Source organism: Lissotriton vulgaris, chromosome 7 (assembly GCF_964263255.1).
Source record: "Lissotriton vulgaris chromosome 7, aLisVul1.2, whole genome shotgun sequence".
Classification (NCBI taxonomy): domain Eukaryota; kingdom Metazoa; phylum Chordata; class Amphibia; order Caudata; family Salamandridae; genus Lissotriton; species Lissotriton vulgaris.
In genome coordinates this window covers 997,552,663-997,571,641 of record NC_141695.1, presented here as the reverse complement: position 1 = coordinate 997,571,641, position 18,979 = coordinate 997,552,663, and positions in this window count along the sequence as shown.

Below are 18,979 nucleotides of genomic sequence, written 5' to 3'. Positions count from 1 at the left end.
TGGACGGAGCATCCGAATCAATCAAACACTCACACCCAGTCAAAAGATCTGGCTTTAATCCATCACTGTTCTTTAGCCCACTCTGCCACCCCAGTTCAGACATGGCTATATGCAAATCAGTCTGACCCTGTGCCTCATGGGAACAGTCCAGCCCGAACTGCCAAGCCATGTCTTCCCTGGACCGGAAACAAGCTTCTGAGGACCGGTTTCTGGCATTCCAGCCGTCTTCAGCCCGGCCTGCTTGAATCCAGTGGCAAAGTGAGCAAGGGACTCACGTCTGAGCATTCCCTGCCACACTCATGGCGGCCAAAAGCGGTAAAAAAGGGGGTGGTGATGGACGGAGCATCCGAATCAATCAAACACTCACACCCAGTCAAAAGATCTGGGTTTAATCCATCACCGTTCTTTAGCCCACTCTGCCACCCCAGTTCAGACATGGCTATATGCAAATCAGTCTGACCCTGTGACTCACGTCTGAGCATACCCTGCCACACTCTTTTGTATCACTTTTGGCCGCCATAAGTGTGGCAGGGTATGCTCAGACGTGAGTCCCTTGCTCACTTTGCCACTGGATTCAAGCAAGCCGCGCTGAAGACGGCTGGAATGCCAGAAACCGGTCCTCGGAAGCTTGTTTCCGGTCCAGGGAAGGCATGGCTTGGCAGTTCGGGCTGGACTGTTCCCATGAGGCACAGGGTCAGACTGATTTACATATAGCCATGTCTGAACTGGGGTGGCAGAGTGGGCTAAAGAACGGTGATGGATTAAACCCAGATCTTTTGACTGGGTGTGAGTGTTTGATTGGTTCAGATGCTCCGTCCATTACCACCCCCTTTTGTACGACTTTTGGCCACCATAAGTGTGGCAGGGTATGCTCAGATGTGAGTCCCTTGCTCACTTTGCCACTGGATTCAAGCAAGCCGGGCTGAAGACGGCTGGAATGCCAGAAACCGGTCCTCAGAAGCTTGTTTCCGGTCCAGGGAAGGCATGGCTTGGCAGTTCGGGCTGGACTGTTCCCATGAGAGACAGAGTCAGACTGATTTGCATATAGCCATGTCTGACCTGGTGTGGCAGAGTGGGCTAAAGAACAGTGATGGATTAAACCCACATCTTTTGACAGGGTGTAAATGTTTGATTGGTTCAGATGCTCCGTCCATTACCACCCCCTTTTGTACGACTTTTGGCCACCATAAGTGTGGCAGGGTATGCTCAGATGTGAGTCCCTTGCTCACTTTGCCACTGGATTCAAGCAAGCCGGGCTGAAGACGGCTGGAATGCCAGAAACCGGTCCTCAGAAGCTTGTTTCCGGTCCAGGGAAGGCATGGCTTGGCAGTTCGGGCTGGACTGTTCCCATGAGAGACAGAGTCAGACTGATTTGCATATAGCCATGTCTGACCTGGTGTGGCAGAGTGGGCTAAAGAACAGTGATGGATTAAACCCACATCTTTTGACAGGGTGTAAATGTTTGATTGGTTCAGATGCTCCGTCCATTACCACCCCCTTTTGTCCTGCTTTTGGCCGCCATAAGTGTGGCAGGGTATGCTCAGACGTGAGTCCCTTGCTCACTTTGCCACTGGATTCAAGCAAGCTGAGCTGAAGACGGCTGGAATGCCAGAAACCGGTCTTCGGAAGCTTGTTTCCGGTCCAGGGAAGGCGTGGCTTGGCAGTTCGGGCTGGACTGTTCCCATGAGGCACAGGGTCAGACTGATTTGCATATAGCCATGTCTGAACTGGGGTGGCAGAGTGGGCTAAAGAACGGTGATGGATTAAACCCAGATCTTTTAACTGGGTGTGAGTGTTTGAATGGTTCAGATGCTCCGTCTATTACCACCCCCTTTTGTACCACTGAGTATACTTACCCCACAGACTTATCGATGCCCAATTTTCAAACCTGTTTGGCCCTGAGTCCAGATTTTCATTTGACACTAACTCTACCATCTCGAAGTCTCCTTCAAAACTTTCTGTTTTTGCAACATGGTTTAAAAACAATTTTTGATTCCTCCTTGGACTTACATTTGGTTAGTTCTTTTTTCAATTTTTTTGTTCATGTCAATTGGATTTGTGGTGTATTTTTTTCGTCTTGTGAATGGACACTACGTTGAAGAGAGGACTGGTATTCAACATATTAATGGAACATTGGCACCCCATTCCTCATCACACAGATTGAAGAGGGATATGACTTTTGTTAACATAACTGCTTGGCCCTTCTTAGATGGTATTGTCTGGGATGCTGTTAAGTTTCAAATCCATGGCCTCACAGAGGTTATAAATGTATCAAATGTCCAAAGAGTTTCTATGGGGGGATGTGATAAAACAAAATAGACGTTCTGATGATTGGGATGTTCAAGCCGTAGAGACTGTGTTTTCAGATTTGAAATATTATGCTGCCTTTGATGCTGAGGATTTGTACTTAGATTCTGCTAATTATGGTGATCTGTTCTGTTATCAACACTATGGCAATCACTACCTGCATAAGCAAACACAAGGAGGAATATGGTTAATTATACACAATGGGAACATTGTCCCGCTCCTATGGAAGGCAGCTCAAATTCTCTTTTTAAAACAATTCACTTATTTTACTGATTTACTGATGGGCAGAATCAATTGCGTTCCATTATGCAGTTTGCATGGACTTTACAAATGTTAAAGGCTGGGAAAATGCCTTGGGACTACATGAACACGTCCTCATTATTTGCCCCTTTTAATTTGACTGACAAACAGCAGTTTATGTCTATGAAAGATGCAACTTTTTCTATGTTACATTTTGAGAAGTTAGAACCTTTTCCGTTTTCTGTGGCCGAGACAAATTCTGCTGTGTGGCTCGTACATGGGTTAATAACATAACCTTTCCCTCTGTTCAAGTTCGAAGCTTGCATGAAGTATTATGCAATTGGCAGGTATGAACCTCTGGGTACCGTTTATCTCCATGAAGCTTGGTCTCTTCCATTTATCTATAGGTGCCTGAGGGAGGGAAAAGAGGTTTATTTGAATGGTGAAGATTGCACAACAACACCGGACAACTCGTTAGTGTGTGGGAATATCCAATTGCATGGTTCGTGCAACCAGAATGCGCCTAATTTAGCCTGTGTTTTGAAAGGTACACCAACGCCTGCTATCACACCCACATTCACATTACTAGCAAACGGTAGTTATATACTTTTAAATAATGAAGATTGTTGTGGGATGTTAGCTGGAATTCCTTACATCATTACGGTATCCCAACGTGTAGTCTGTTGTAAAAACATAATGTTTCCTCCTCCACATGGGAAGCTGGATGTTTCCATCTGGCCGTCGATTCCGACCTTGAAGGCAGAGTTCAACAAGATGAGTCGAATAAGAGCTCTTTTGTCCCAGAAAGAAGTCGCCCTTACTTCGGCCCGTTAAACATTTGTCCTTCAAGTGGCAAACACCCACACAGAAGTGCATGCCTTATTAAATACCGACCTGCCTCTGCATTTCGAGGAGTTAATTCACACTATCTTTAACGCCTCCTCGACAACAGGGCTGCCTCACTTTTTAGGGCTCGCCTGCTAATGTGCTTGCGCATTGCTGGCAAGAGATATTGGGGCTTAACCAGAGCTTAACTATTGGGCGATTTCATGCAGTGCCTGTGAAAAGCACGTGCACATCAAAGCCACCAGCCTTACTCCCACAGGCATCTGAAGCTTCCCCCAGTGTGCGCTCGGCCTCAGGCAGATATTTCTCCTCCCCTAAATATTCACTTCACTTTCACGGCCGCCAGGCTGTGCCTCGCATTTCTCCTCCCTCCCTCCCCACAGCAATGCCAAGAGCTTGTTTAACTTTTCAGCATGCACTCTTAGAAGAGTGAATGCGTCGGCAGTCCCTCTCCTTCAACCCCGCATAACCATGCCATCACTCTTCTTCTCCTCTTGCTTTCTCTGGCATTCTCGTCCCTTATTTTTTGTAACGAGTATTCAACCAGTTTTCAGTAATTGGAAAACATCTCTGTAACGAACATCAAAGCTCGGTGTTTTTTTGTGAAATAGCCAATTGGATTTCATTTAACTGTCCCTGAAAACAGTAACGGCGTTGTTGTCGATTGGGCCTGGTTTTATTTGAAAATTAGAATTGGACTTGGTTCTTAGATCACACACAAAAAAAACAGAAAGCCAACAGAAAAACGCAAACGCCCGCTGTGAGCGTATGAATTTCCTTTGTGAACTAATTCTTCTTGTTGGTTTTGGTATAGATTAAAGATGTGTCCTGTTAATTAAACTGTTACATGTAAATCAAGAACGGCATGCAAAAGACACTTAAACATGCTCTCTCGCAGTGGTCTTTTCGACATCCCGGACACAGAACGGGTTACTCTCTCTCACTCAGGCGCAGGGCTGCCCACTGCATTTTAGACGCAGAGACGACCCCTTTCTCCGTTCCATCTTAGGCGTACGACATCCCGATGTGCTGCAAAAGAAATTTGCATCCAAGACGGAATCCCAGCTGTGGTGCACTAAGGGTTTCTACTTGTTGATTGTAACAAGTATTCAACCAGTTTTCAGTAATTGGAAAACAACTCTGTAGCGAACATCAAAGCTCAGTGTTGTGCATGTGTATGTGTGCGCATCTGTGTGTGTGTGCATCAGTGTGTGTGTGCATCAGTGTGTGTGTGTGCGTGCCTGGGTGTGTGTGTGCATCTGTGTGTGTTTGCCTGTGTATGTGAAAGCATCTGTGTGTGTGTATGTGTGTGTGTGTGTGTTTGCCTGTGTATGTGAAAGCATCTGTGTCTGGGGATGTGTGCGTCCCTATGTGTGTGTGCCTGTATATGTGTGCGCATCTACGGGTCAATCTAGTGCTATATAAAACTTTAACAATAAAATAAAATAAAAATCTGTGTGTGTGTGCGTACCTTGGCCTGTGTGTGCATGCCTGGGCGTGTATGCGCATCTGTGTCTGTGTGCGTGCCTGGGCGTGTGTATCTGTGTGTGCATGCTTGTGTATGTTTGCCTGTGTTTGTGAAAGCATCTGTGTGTGTGTTTGCCTGTGTATGTCAAAGCGTGTGTGTGTGTGCGTGCGTGTGCCTTTACTTTTCACTTTCGTGGCCACCAATCCCCCCCCCACCGCCACCCCCGAAGTTTCTCCGCTTTCTTCTTCTGCCGCCTGTGTGTTAATCTCCCCTCCGACCGTAAACACTGGCCCCCCATCAGTTTATCTGTGGCCTCATAGGAGCCCCTGTAAAATTCGAGAGCGAGAGGCCTTTTCCACTCGATGCGTCTGTATTTTGTTACCATCTCTCCAGCACCTATTTTGTTCCACAGCAAATACGGAGCCTTTTAAGTTGTTCTCCACATATTCATCTGCGAAGCAGCCATCATGTCAGAAAGCTATACGCGGGTGAGCATAATAGCATTGTAGTATGCAGTTAAATACATAGCACAAGTGCTGAATCGGGAATTCTTTTTAAAAGAGTTTGCGCTTTATGTGGAGTATTTCCAATGCACTCGACTTGCAAATTCAACAACAAATCAATGCAGTCCACAGGAAGTGGGGTTAGCTTTCATGCTGACTGCAGGCATTTTTTTATGTTCATTGGCACATCTGTGCCTTATTGAAAAATAAATGCTCCACAAAGTGCTATCATTCTGCGTGCAAGTGGGATAAAGATGCTAAGACCTAGGAAATGGGACTTCTGAAAAACGGTTGCTTGTACCACTCAGCGAAATAAGTGCAGAGTTGTGCGTTAACATGCTTTGAATAATAACTGGTACAAAGGAGGGCAACTTTCGAGAAAGAAACCGACCGGGTGAGATTATAGCAAAAATACATTCTGTTCATGGGTTCTTGTTTCCTCAAAGAAAGTCATACATCTGCACCTACAGGTCGACAGCCTCGAATGGGAGCATATTTACGACTTTCAGGACTTCACAATATTTTCCAGAAGCACCCAAGAAACCTCCAACAGTCCCAAATGTAATGCACTCCTAGAAACTGGCTACCATTTTTTTTTCGTAGGGTCGGCATCCTTATTTATTTTAATTTTATTTAGAGTGTTTCAGAAAGCGTGCAAATGACCCAAGGGTACTGTTACATAAACAAAAGGAATCCTCCTCACAGTGGAAAGGGAAAAGTGTCTGCCACAGGTGTGGGGACACTCAGTGTTTTGTAAAATACCCCTCACACACCAACAGGCCCCTTGGTGTCATGCTTCATCATAGGGGTCTTCGCACCCCTCTAACGGGATGCGGCGTGCTGCGACCTACGACGCTGCCTGAAGTCCACAACTAAGATGGCAACTCACTACTTGGAAGAACAACACTGTGTGAACGATTTAAAATGGACTGTAATTGAACACATGCCATCGGAAACAAGTATTTTTCAGAAAGAACAACGATGGGTGTTCCGCCTGGGCACACACACCCAGGGTTTGAATGATGATGTCCCTTGGGGTCAACTGTCCAGTTAACCAAAATGCCCCCTACAATAAGGGTTATTTTACAAAACACTGAGTGTCCCCACACCTGTGGCAGACATTTTTCCCTTTTCCCTTTCCACTGTGAGGAGGATTCCTTTTGTTTATGTAAGAGTGCCCGTGGAGTAAAAATCCTACCTCTGTACTCTACCTCCCTCCTGTTGCTTTTTTGCATGACCCAAGGGTATCAGTGCGCTGTACAAAGGTTGAATCCATACATTATTTATAGGGTTTAAACCACTAGTTTATGCCAAACCAGCCTTGCTCCTTTTTAGGTCTCGTCCTGGCTATTGCGTTAGCAATCGCTATGCGAGACTATAGTAAAGGGGCATTTCAAAGTGCTCCCAAAAAGCGAATTGCATGGCGAGAAAGCGCCCAACCACGCGCATCGTGCCTCCATACAATCCGCTTTTTTTTTTGGTAGCGCTTCAGCCCACTGGCGCGTGCACGTCACCAGCCACATCCAATATCATTTGCTGTCTGAACCTCGGCATCAGACTTCAAAGGGTCCGCTCCGCTCCCCCGCCCCACACACAATGCCGAGAGCTTGTTCTGAATAGGTCAAGATGCCCACTTGACCGGATCGGTGCATAATAAAACTACAACAAGAAACACCGCCTTCTGTTTTTCTACACTCGTCTAAATAAAATACCCTTTCCTAGTGTGCCATCCTCCCATTCATACCCCACCACCAAACAACAAAAATCAGCTTTGCTGCGCCCAGAACATTAGAGCTGGGACAATAAATCTCTATGCATGACATCAACAAAATATCACTAGAGCATCACCCTGTATTTACAAGCTGTTCCTCCTTTGCACTTGTTTTGTTTGAGGTCACCACAGGAGCCCACGGAGTGAGCGCTCTCACCTTCTGGATTGGTGTTGAGCCCTCCCCCACCCTCCGAGCACGAATGCAATGTTTCGCTCAACCCATCCTTCCCAGCGCATAGAGTGCACAACCATCCATGTCCTTACCTAGAAGAGGGGAAACTTTTAAGCCCTTTAATGTGGCATTACTGAACGGCTTGCAACACGCACTCATTAAGCTGGACAAGACTCTTTGCAATCAAACTTTTTTAGATTAATATTTTTTTTTATTGATAAAGTACCCTGAGCAAAGTTTTATTTGCTATCTATCACTCTATTACTGCATTTGCAGCTTTTATCTCTCCTCCTCTGCGAGCTTTCCAATCATTCCTGCCCCCCTCCCCAATTTAATTTTTCCTGTCTCTTCATTGCTTGCCCGTCCCCCAACCCCTGTGCCTTGCTACGGTTTTCAGACTGCCGATTCTGCTGTGAAACCACTGTTTTGCCCTGCCTGTGTTTATGCTGCATGAGTTGTTTCTACCAACCCTGCATCACCCTTAATTGCTGGGGGTTATATACAAGGGTATGGTCGGTGCTTATGGGGCTAAATGTCTGCGGCCGGGTCACCATGATTAAAAAAAGAAATATTCTTTAAAAGGGAAATCGTGCTGACTTATTTAAGCATTGGAACAAAAAGTGCTTAATGTTTATATTAAAAACGTCTCAACTGGTTCCTTCAGTAATTTTCTGAAGAAACTCAGTCACACATTTATTAACATGCCATTCACGCAACGCGAGCAGCCACGAGAGCAGCACAGGACACTTCCCTCAGAACTCCTCTTTCTGTAAATAACCTTCCAATATGAGCTTTGCACGTAATAAGGCTATTGTTGAAGAAATTGGGCTTACACATAGTGCTTGAAATGATACTCCACGTAGAGGCACATATAATAATCTCTGCACCTACATCTAGGCTCTCATTAATTTTTTTGGGCTGTAGGGAGATTCGGAATAGGCACTACTTCTCTAGTTTCTTGTCTTGCCGTTTGCTCCCCTGATTGCCCTTGTTTTCTTGCGTTCTGCTTCCCTGATTGTACTCCTTTTTTCTTGCCTTCGGCTCCCCCATTCCATCCATCCAACCATCCCCCCCACTCCATCCATCCATCCCCCCCACTCCATCCATCCATCCCCCCACTCCATCCATCCTTCCCTGCACTACATCCATCCATTCATTCATCCATCCCACTCCATACATCCACCCCCCACTCCATCCATCCATCCATCCATCCATCCATCCATCCATTCCCCCACTCCATCCATCCCCCCCACTCCATGCATCCATCCATCCATCCATCCATCCATCCCACTCCATCCATCCATCCCCCCACTCCATCAATCCATCCCCCCACTCCATCCATCCTTCCCCCCACTCCATCCATCCATCAATCCATCCATCCATCCCACTCCATACATCCACCCCTCACTCCATCCATCCATCCATCCATCCATCCCCCCACTCCATCCATCCATTCCCCACTCCATCCATCCCCCACTCCATCCATCCATCCCCCACTCCATTCATCCATCCATCCATCCATCCATCCCACTCCATACATCCACCCCACTCCATCCATCCATCCATCCATACCCCCACTCTATCCATCCATCAATCCATCCATCCCCCACTCCATCCATCCCCCACTCCATCCATCCATCCATCCCACTCCATCCATCCATCCCCCCACTCCATCCATCCATCCCACTCCATCCATCCATCCACCCCACTCCATCCATCCATCCATCCCCCACACTCCATCCATCCACCCCCACTCCATCCATCCATCCATCCATCCCACTCCATCCATCCATCCATCCATCCATCCAAGTCCATCCATCCATCCCACTTCATCCATCCATCCACCCCACTCCATCCATCCATCTCCTTCCATCCATCCCCACACTCCATCCATCCATCCATCCATCCCACTCCATCCATCCATCCATCCATCCATCCATCCATCCATCCATCCCACTCCATCCATCCATCCATCCATCCATCCATCCATCCATCCATCCATCCATCCATCCCACTCCATCCATCCATCCATCCATCCATCCATCCATCCATCCATCCATCCACCCATCCCTCTCCATCCATCCATCCATCCATCCATCCCACTCCATCCATTCATCCATCCCACTCCCTCCATCCATCCTCCCCACTCCATCCATCCCCCCACTCCATCCATCTCCATCCAGCCATCCCCCCCACTCCATCCATCCCCCACTCCATCCATCCCCCCACTCCATCCATCCATCCCCCAACTCCATCCATCCATCCCGCACTCCATCCATCCATCCCTACACTCCATCCATCTATCCATTCCCCTGACTCTATCCAACCCTCCCCGGCGCACACTCCATCCCTCCCCCGCCCCACACTCCTTCCCTCCCCTGCCCCACACTCCATCCCTCCCCCGCCCCACACTCCATCCCTCCCCCGCCCCACACTCCATCCCTCGCCCACACTCCATCCCTCCCCCACCCCACACTCCATCCCTTGCCCGCCCCACACTCCATCCCTCGCCCACACTCCATCCCTCGCCCACACTCCATCCCTTGCCCTCTTGCCCTGCCTCTATCTCTCACCCTGCCTCTATCTCTCGCCCTCCCTCTATCTATCTTTCGCCCTCCCTCTATCTATCAATCGCCCTCACTATCCATCGCATCACCACAGCATCACTCAGGGGCACCACAACATCACTATGCGCTACCACAGAATCACTGAACGTCACAGCATTACTCGTCGCCTCCACAACAGCAATCGGAGCCACCACAGCAGCATCAATCTGTGCAACCATTCAACAACAACTGATTCAAATATGCTCTCTCAATGTTTCAAACTTTATTACAAATGTCACAATAAAATGTTAATATTTCACTTCTGTTCTTGTATTTTCATCAGAATAAAATACACTAAACATAATCTTCCAAAAAGTTATTGGCAAAAGTTTAAGCTATTGCCATTATAAATTACAATAACTTTTATTTAAGTATTAAATATTGAAAAAAATACAACCCATTGTTATTTTTAATATTAATACATCTAAGTCATGTAAATACAACACATATTGCATTACAAATGCTATAGGTGTCACGTTTGCAAAAACATAAATAAAAAAGTTGTCATTTACAATACTAATACCTCTAATTTTACTAATGCGATCCCTATTGCATTGCAAATGCTTGTTTAAAATTGTAAGTAGTGGCCTTGTAACTTCTTTCCAAACTAAGGGGTCGATTATGATGGCGGACCACCCCGAGGAGGAGGGACCGTCTGCAGCGGCATTCCCTCCATAGGAATTAGGATGTGACCGCCACCCTGGCGGTTCCATCCCATATATTTAACATTGTGGCGGGTGGTGCTTTAAGCAGCACCCGCCGCAAAGTTAAAAATGCATACTGTGCATTTACATGCACAAAGTGGCAGGCACTGCGCGGTGCCTGCCGCATTGTGCATGCAACTGCAGGGGGGTACCATAGGTACCCCCCATGTGCACCCCCCACCCCCCCTTCAACCTGCGGGCCCACAACGGGCCCCCAAAGAAAAGACCATATGCCTTTCCACAGCGGCAATACCGCTGAGGAAAGGCATTAGACCGCCAGCATCTTAATATGGTTGGCGGTGTCTCGCAGACACCGCCACCATATGTGAGCACTTTTTCCGCCTGTCGCCTTCGCGACCGGCGGAAAAGCGGCAGACGGTCTCGCCGTCCGCCGTGGACCCCCCAGCCATCCTAATGTGGTGGAGGGTCATTTCAGGGAGAATGGCGGACGGATTGCCCCCGCCAGCCCTGCGGAGGCAAATCCATCCGCCATCATAATCGACCCCTATATTCGGTGTGTTCCCAGCATTTTTTCATTCGATTTTCTCCAGCCTGTTTGGTGGATTTTCCTTGATGCTTGCTCTGGTTGGCGGAGTACTTCTACTGCTTTGCTTATTTCAGAATGGATGCACATCCTGTGCCACAAGACGATTTGCCCCGGCTGTTGCTGCTCAGCAACCAAATGCTTAATTTCCATGGAGCGCTGCCTCTTGCTACATTGAGTGCAGTTTATGGGTTATCGTTTCGATTTTCCTTTTTCACATGCGTCCAGCCTGTTTTTCATTGCCTGAGCTGCGATTTCGAATGGGTTCTGCATTTGTCTCTCTGCAGTACGGTGTCTCCCAACGCAGATTATGATCAACTAATGAGCCCCTTAGTTGCTCATGAATTGCTTTGTTCTGGCGGCGGTATTATGGCCTTTGCAGCGATGCATGGAATCCTGGGATGTTGGAATATTTTTGCAGCGGCGCATGAATTCTTGACTTGCAGTTATATTGAAGTAAATCCGAGTTGTCCTCTGATGGTACTAGAGGCTCCGGTTATTGGGGAACATGCATGTTCATTCCCGTTATTGAATAGGATGGCAGAAATGTTTTCGGATGAGAACAATGACTTCCTGTTGAAGGCTGTTGCAATGTACTGTGCATATACACTATTGGAGTGAGGTGCATTTCCTGCACTCTCTCTTTCGAAACTGGATTCACATGTTGGACATCAGATTTTTTTTGCTATTTTTTTTAAGGCCTATTGGCTTTGCTATGCCCGAAAGAGATTACTAATTTGAGGTTATTTTTTTTTCCTCAAAATTCTGAGTTTTACTCCTGTTTTTTCCATTATGGCAAATTTGAACTTGATTCTATCTCTCGAACTTGAACTCTGCGTTCCTGCTTTGCCCACATTTCTTATCCGTGCTCCAATCAAGGGAGGGTGTAGTGGGGCTGAGCCTTGCATTTCTACAGTGTTAAGTTAGCATGAGTTTATTAGAAGTTTAAATGCCATTTTACCTTTTTGCTTTCTGTTGCACACGACACACACATTAGTTATTGTTTCACGTTAGACTGAGAGTTTTGCTTCACATGAGAATAACTTGTTTTTCCACATTGCTAGACTAAGCATAGTCTAAACAGTGAGTGCCGAGGCCTTCAAGGTTATCAACACCGTTGCTTTTGTTCGAACTGATCAGCGCACGTTCTAGACATAACATATATGTAGCTGCGGGCAGCTCGGATACTGGTGCCTTTAATAATACACTGTGTAGGCATGATTGAACACACTTGGAGAACTTTTGTATGCTGAGAGCTTGTGCAGAATTCGATGTGATTCACTCCTGCTAAATTCTGAGGTATGGAGTCTCCTATGCAAGCCTAAGAGACCTTCTGTAGTTCTAAAATAACCTACTAACAAGGGAGGGTGAATTATAGGTATATATTTAACATGTTTCCATTTATCATTATAACATGCTTTCTCCCTTTGTATTTTATGGAATATTAACTATGCAGACAACATTATTTCTTTTCATATGTCTGCTTGTATTAGCTAAAATGCTGCATTTGAGATCACGGCGTTACAATAAACATTTTAAACTTGCTCGTGCCTCCCTTTACTCCCTGTTGTGGACTGGTATGAGAGTATAACGAAAGAGTGCTCTTATTTCCCACCATACCTGAAGTATCCTAAGTCACATGTTCTGGGTTGTCTAATCATTGGTGACTTTGCTATAGGATGAAGAACTAATGTGACACTGATGCTAGTCTGGTAGGGGATTGTGGGTACTAAGGTGAGTTTTGGCACACCCTAACTCACTGAGGTCCTAAGTCTCTGAGAACAGTTCTGTGACTGAGCAGAATCCCTGCAACACCCTAGTACAGTGCACCATGTGTGCCCAGGGCTTGTAATTCAGATGCTGCTGGTGGGCTTGCACCACTGGTTGGCCACCCACAGAAGCAGCTTGTAAAGTGTGTCCAGGCTTGCCATTATAAGGCCTGTGACAGTCTGTGACTGCCATGTCGACTTGGCCAGTGCACCCACTTGCTAATACCTCAACCTTCCCTTTGCTTCATATCAGACACCCCTATGGTAGGCCCAAGGGCAGGGTGCATTGTAAGCATAAGAAATGACATGCCCTGGTGTGTGTAGCATGTCCTAATAGTGAACTATAACCATTTTCGTGTTTCACTATTGCAAGGCTACCTGTTCTCAATAGGCCAGAATGGGCAGTTAGATTATTACATTTTATAATCCTAACTCACTCAGGGGACATGGTAGAAATTCGAATTGAGTATGCCTGAACTCAAAATGATAAAATACATCTTTTAGTAAAGTTGGTTTTAACATTCTGTGTTTGAAAATACCACTTTTAGAAAGTATGTATTTTCTTGTCTAACTATCCAAAGCCTGCCTCTGCTAGGCTGTGTATTCCTTGTCTGGTGTTTGAGTGACAGGGCTGGAGGATTCCAAGAGGCAGAATGAGTCAGCACAGTGGTGAATAGGCAGATCTGAATCTAGATGGGAGGGAGGAGTTGCACCTGTGACCTGAATAGGGCTGGACATTCCCTCCACAATGCTGGCTCCACCCCCTGGGTAGCGGCTGATGTCCCTGGCCTGCACTGTGAAAGAAGAGAAGGAATCATGTCAACAAAGTGCTCCAGGGCTGTGCTTTCCCTCCACAATGCTGGCTCCACCTCCTGTGGGGCGTCTGATGTTTCGGCCATGCACTGTGAAAGGAAAGGAGGAGTCCTGTAAGCAGAGTGCTCAGGAACTGTTTTGGACTAGGCAGAGGCCTCTCTGCCTTCAGAGAACAAAGGATTTTGGGGTATAAATATTAGAACTTAGACCCAAGAACTTTAGATCACTTCTGGGAACAAGAAACCTTTTACCAAGGAGAAGAACCAAGGAAGCTGCAGGAGTTTGTACTGCCCCTCTTCCAGTGTGCTGTTTGCTGGGTTGGCCTGCAGTGGTTTCTTTATTGCCAAGGGAAAGGAGAAGGAACTTTTTGAGGACTTTCATCATCTACAGAATATTCTCCAGGGGCTTGAACTTGTGCTTGCCTCCTGCGGACGTCCATGGGACAAAAGACTTCATCTCCAGCTCCCCCCTGAATTTCCTTGCTGGGAATTCTAACTGCAGAAGACTGCGTATCCCTGGGAGCTGGAAGCGTGTCGCAACGAGACGAAGCGTGACGCTGCCGCAGCTGTGATCCTTGCATCGCCGGAGAAGCGTTCCACCGCCGCGCCTCCCAGGAAGCGTGTCTTCATCGAAGCTGGCTGCTGTCGAATCACCGGAGAAGTGTGACGCCATTGAGAGAGTCACCATCGCATTACCGGAGAAGCATTTCACAGGGCCTGTCGCGGCTCCAAAGTACAGAGAAGTCGCAAGGCTACCATGGCGTCTATGCATCATTGTCGCATTGTAGCATCAAGGGCGCCATCTTCCTGCATCGCACCAGGATTGTCGCATCGCATCGAGGCACCATCTTGCGCAACTGGACCGCAAACCGAGAACCTACGCATCATCCCCCAACCGGTAAGTATCAGGACGCACCCCCTACTCTGCGTAAGCATTGAGGCGCGCCGCATCATCTCCCCTGGATCACGTAACCGATGAATCTCCCCTTTTGCAAGATTTTTGTTCATTTTGCGTTACACCAACTTGAACTAAGTAACTTTTACCATCTTTAAGTCAATCTTAAGTACAGTATTGTGGATTTTTGTTGTTTGTGGTCTTGTGTTAAGTCTATATAAAGAATACTTATTTTTATAAAACCTGTGTTGTGTCCATCAGTTGTGTTTTCACTGTATTACTGTGTATATTCACAAATGCTTAACACACTCCCTCTGAGATAAGCCTGTCTGCTCGTGCCAACCTACCAAGAGGGTGAGCAGGGGTTATCTAGGAGTGTAATCCCCTTATCCTGACTTAAAAGTAAGGGTCCCTATTTGGACAAAGGTGTATACCATTGCCAACTAGAGACCCCCAGATCTAGCATTGGTGGTCAGCGGTGAGGATTTGGACCTGTATTTGTGACTCATATACAGTAATTGGTGTACATTACTAGTGAGAGCAGACCAAACACGACCACATACTTTTTTGGTAGAATTATTTCCTTGGACTGTTATTTTTTCGTGAAAACTCCCAATTCTTACTACCATGAGTAGACCAGCATCTGTTGCATCTATGGATCTTGATTTTGAGGAAGAGAGGTTGGAAACCTACACTTTGAAACAGCTCAATCATCTCTGCAAGAAATTGAAAGTTGCTACACCAAGCATTTCTAAAAAGGATGACTACCAAAAGGCGCTGAGTACCTGCGTAGAAGCATAAAATGCCCCTGATCTTGTGGTGGAGCCAGTTGGGGATACAGATGGGCAACTGGATAGGCCAGTGTTTCCAGCCAGGGGAGGGGTACCGTCCCCACCTGGCAGTAGTATCTCTTCCAAAGACCTGTCCCCCAGAGAGTTGGAAGACAGAGAGAAAAATAGGGCACACAAGCTGGAGATGGCTAAGCATAAGATGGAGAGTCAGATGGAAGTAGAGGATAACTGATTGTCCTTGGAGAGAGAGAGAATGAGACTGGAACATGAGAGGATGTTGAGGGAGTTAGTGATCAAGGTGAAGGGCTTAGAGATAAATCCCTCTGGTGGCAGCGCACCATCTGTGCCTTTAGAAGGCAGGGTATATATTCCCAAGGATGTCATCAAAGATTTCCATAAGAATGAAGATATTGGGAAGTGGTTTGCAGCCTATGAAATAGCAATGTTGGCCCACTGGGTCCCTGAGAAGGATTGGGGAGCGTTGTTGTGGGGCCGCTTTGTGAGTGACGTGAGGGATACTTTGTTAGACCTGCCCAGTGAGAATGGAAAGGGGCGACCATTCGGTCCCCCCGAACGTATGGTGGAGTACCACGATCCCCCCGGGAAGCCATCTTGGGCGGGAGGCGTGTCTCGGCTGGTATGCCCGAAGCGGCGTAGCCGGGGCGCGCCTTTTTCCCGCCCTAGAGTGGGCTGGCCTAGACACCGACGCGGCCGGCCACGCCCTCGGAGGCAGGCGGGGGCGGGTTTACGCCCACCCTGAAGACGGATAAAAGGAGCGGAAGCCAAGAAAGCATCCTCTTGTTCCTGTGCTCTAAAGCTGCACCTCCCCGCTGCACGTGAGCTCGAGACGGAACGAAGAGCCAATTTTGAGCGTTGTAATCTCTCTTTTTGTCTTACAGATATCCCGTCTAAGAATGCCCAGGAAGGTCGGAAAGCGGGTCGGTACCGAGGAGATGCTCCGCATACTCATGAAGGAGATAGCCGATCTGAAGAGAAAGGTTGAGGCTAAGGACGGGGAGGGAGGACCGAAACGGCCTTTACAAGGAACAATTCCCAGTGGAAAAAGCAAGAGGCCTAGAAGGGGAGCACTTGGGGGGGAGACCCCGGTTCCCGAAGCTCTGCGAGAGGAGCCAACCCCGGCGCCGAAGGAGGGGAATCCAATCCCTGTGGTGGTCACCCCTGCGAACAGGGAGGATGTGCCCCCCGAGTTAGCGGCACAATTGGCAGCGTGGTTGGGAAACGATAGCGAGGGCGCCACGGCTGACGACGCCCGGGCAGTTATGAGGCAACTGCGGGAATCTAGGGAGGCTGCGAAGACGCCATCTCCTGTTCCCCCACAGGTCCCGGCGGTTGGAGGTACAGCAGGCCCAAGTTCGGCGACAAGCGTGGGGTCTACTTCAGGTAAGCGGCCATTGCCGATTGCGGGGGGGGACTCTGCACCTTCTCGAAAGGAGAAGATTGCTCAGCACGTCCCACTAGAAATCAAGGAATTGATTTGGGCGGATAAATATGTAAACATGTTTTCATTGCTTACTGACCATTACGAGATCGAGCATGTAAAGAGTCAAAAGGAGCTCATGCATCCGAGTGTTTGGCGCGCAAAAATGGCCGCCTTTAAGGTCGACGAGACCATTGGGACTTGGGGCAGAGCGTGGGGAATTTTTACTTCCATCATGGGGGAGCGCAGGCCTGAGTTGTTGACTGAGTTACCCATTTATCAGTCACGTATTATGGAGTATTCTGTGGCATATGGGGGCAATCAGTGGTTCTGCTATGATAATCTGTTTAGAAAAGCTAAAGAACACAACCCGTTGTTGTCTTGGGATTGTTACGACTCTGTGTCTTGGCAAAAAATGGAGAGTACAGGGATGTTGAAGGTGCCATTAGTAGGGAGTAACGGGGGGGAATCCTCCCGCCAAAACTCTGGGACGCCCTTTCGGACGGGTGCAGGGAACGAGTTCCACTCGAAGCCGAGTGGCAACACAGGTAAGAGGGGGATCTGTTGGAATTTTAACAGAGGCAAATGTACCAGGCCCCAGGGGTCATGCAAATTCAGACATGAGTGTGGGGGGTGCGGGCAGTCATCCCATCCTGAGTCCATGTGCAGAGCCAAAACGGGTGATAACGGTGGTAAGGGAGGCGCCAAACAGGTCTAACATAGTCCGAGGGGCGCCTTTACCAACCCCGATTGATACCATGGCAATGATTCCTTGGCTCAGCGAATACCCAGATCATGCTTCCGCTGGGGTGTTACGGAACGGATTTTCATATGGTTTCCGCATCCCAGTGGGGGATTTTCAGGGGGTACCGGACTGTAAGAATCAAATGTCGGTCTTACAGCACACCTATTCTAGTGGCTTTGAAAACATGGCCAGAAGGGTTTAGGGATCACTCTGTGGTGTTCTGGTCTGATAACATGACCGTGGTTGAGTGTATCAATAGTCAGGCAGCACGTTGCAAATTGATTCTGAGACTGCTAAAAGAAATTGTGTTGTTGTGCATGCAGCTGAATGTACTGTTTAGGGCGCGACACGTGCCGGTGGTGATGAACCAAGCGGTTGATGCACTCTCTCGTTTCCGTATGCAGGCCTTCTGGGGTTTTCTGCCCACAGCGGACCCGGTGGCAGCACCCTTTCCCGAAGCTCTCTGGTCTCTCGGTGCCCCGAACTACAAGACCTCGTGGGAGAGAGTTTAGCACCCAGGACGAGGAAGGCATATGAAGGGGCGTTCCGTTCCTATTGGGCCTTTTTGGGTACTGCCGGGAGGGAGCTTTGGGGTCTGGAAGAGTGTGTAGTGAGATTCCTGCTCTCTTTACGTCACGCAGGCAAGTCAGTAGCTACGGCTCAGAGGCATCGGGCCGCCATTTCCTTTATGGCAAGGGCTCATGGGATCCAGGACCCGACAGCGTCTTTCGTTGTGCAGAAAGCGCTACGTGGGTGGCAACGCCTTGAGGGTCGCAGAGTAGACGATAGGCACCCGATAGGTCTGGATAGGTTGGCCCTGTTATTATCCGTGCTACCGGTAACATGTTCAACCCAGTACGAAGCAGTGTTGTTCCGAGCCGCATTTGCATTAGCATTCCATGGGGCTATGCGGGTAAGCGAATTAGTGGCATAGAACAAGCAGGATACGATGGGGGGACTGTGCCGGGAACACATTCAGGTCAGGGAGGAAACAATGACGGTCTCGTTTGTCAGGTCCAAGTCCGATCAGGATGCAATCGGGGACTGCGTAATCATACAGAGGATTCCCGGGTCTGCTATGTGCCCTGTTAGGTGCGTGGAGGAATTTTTAGCGCAGAGGGTGGCAGCATGGGGGGGGGACCTTGTTAAGACACGCTGACGCCACCCCACTGACGAGGTTTCAGTTTCAGCGGGTGCTTGCGATGTCGATTTCTGCCGCGGGCTTGAACCCCGGCGACTTTGGGACCCATTCCTTTCGGATAGGGGCTGCGACGGAAGCTACAGCCAGGGGTCTGAATGTCGAACAAGTAAAACGTGTGGGGCGTTGGTCCTCGAACTGTTATAGGAGGTATGTGCGGTTGCACATGT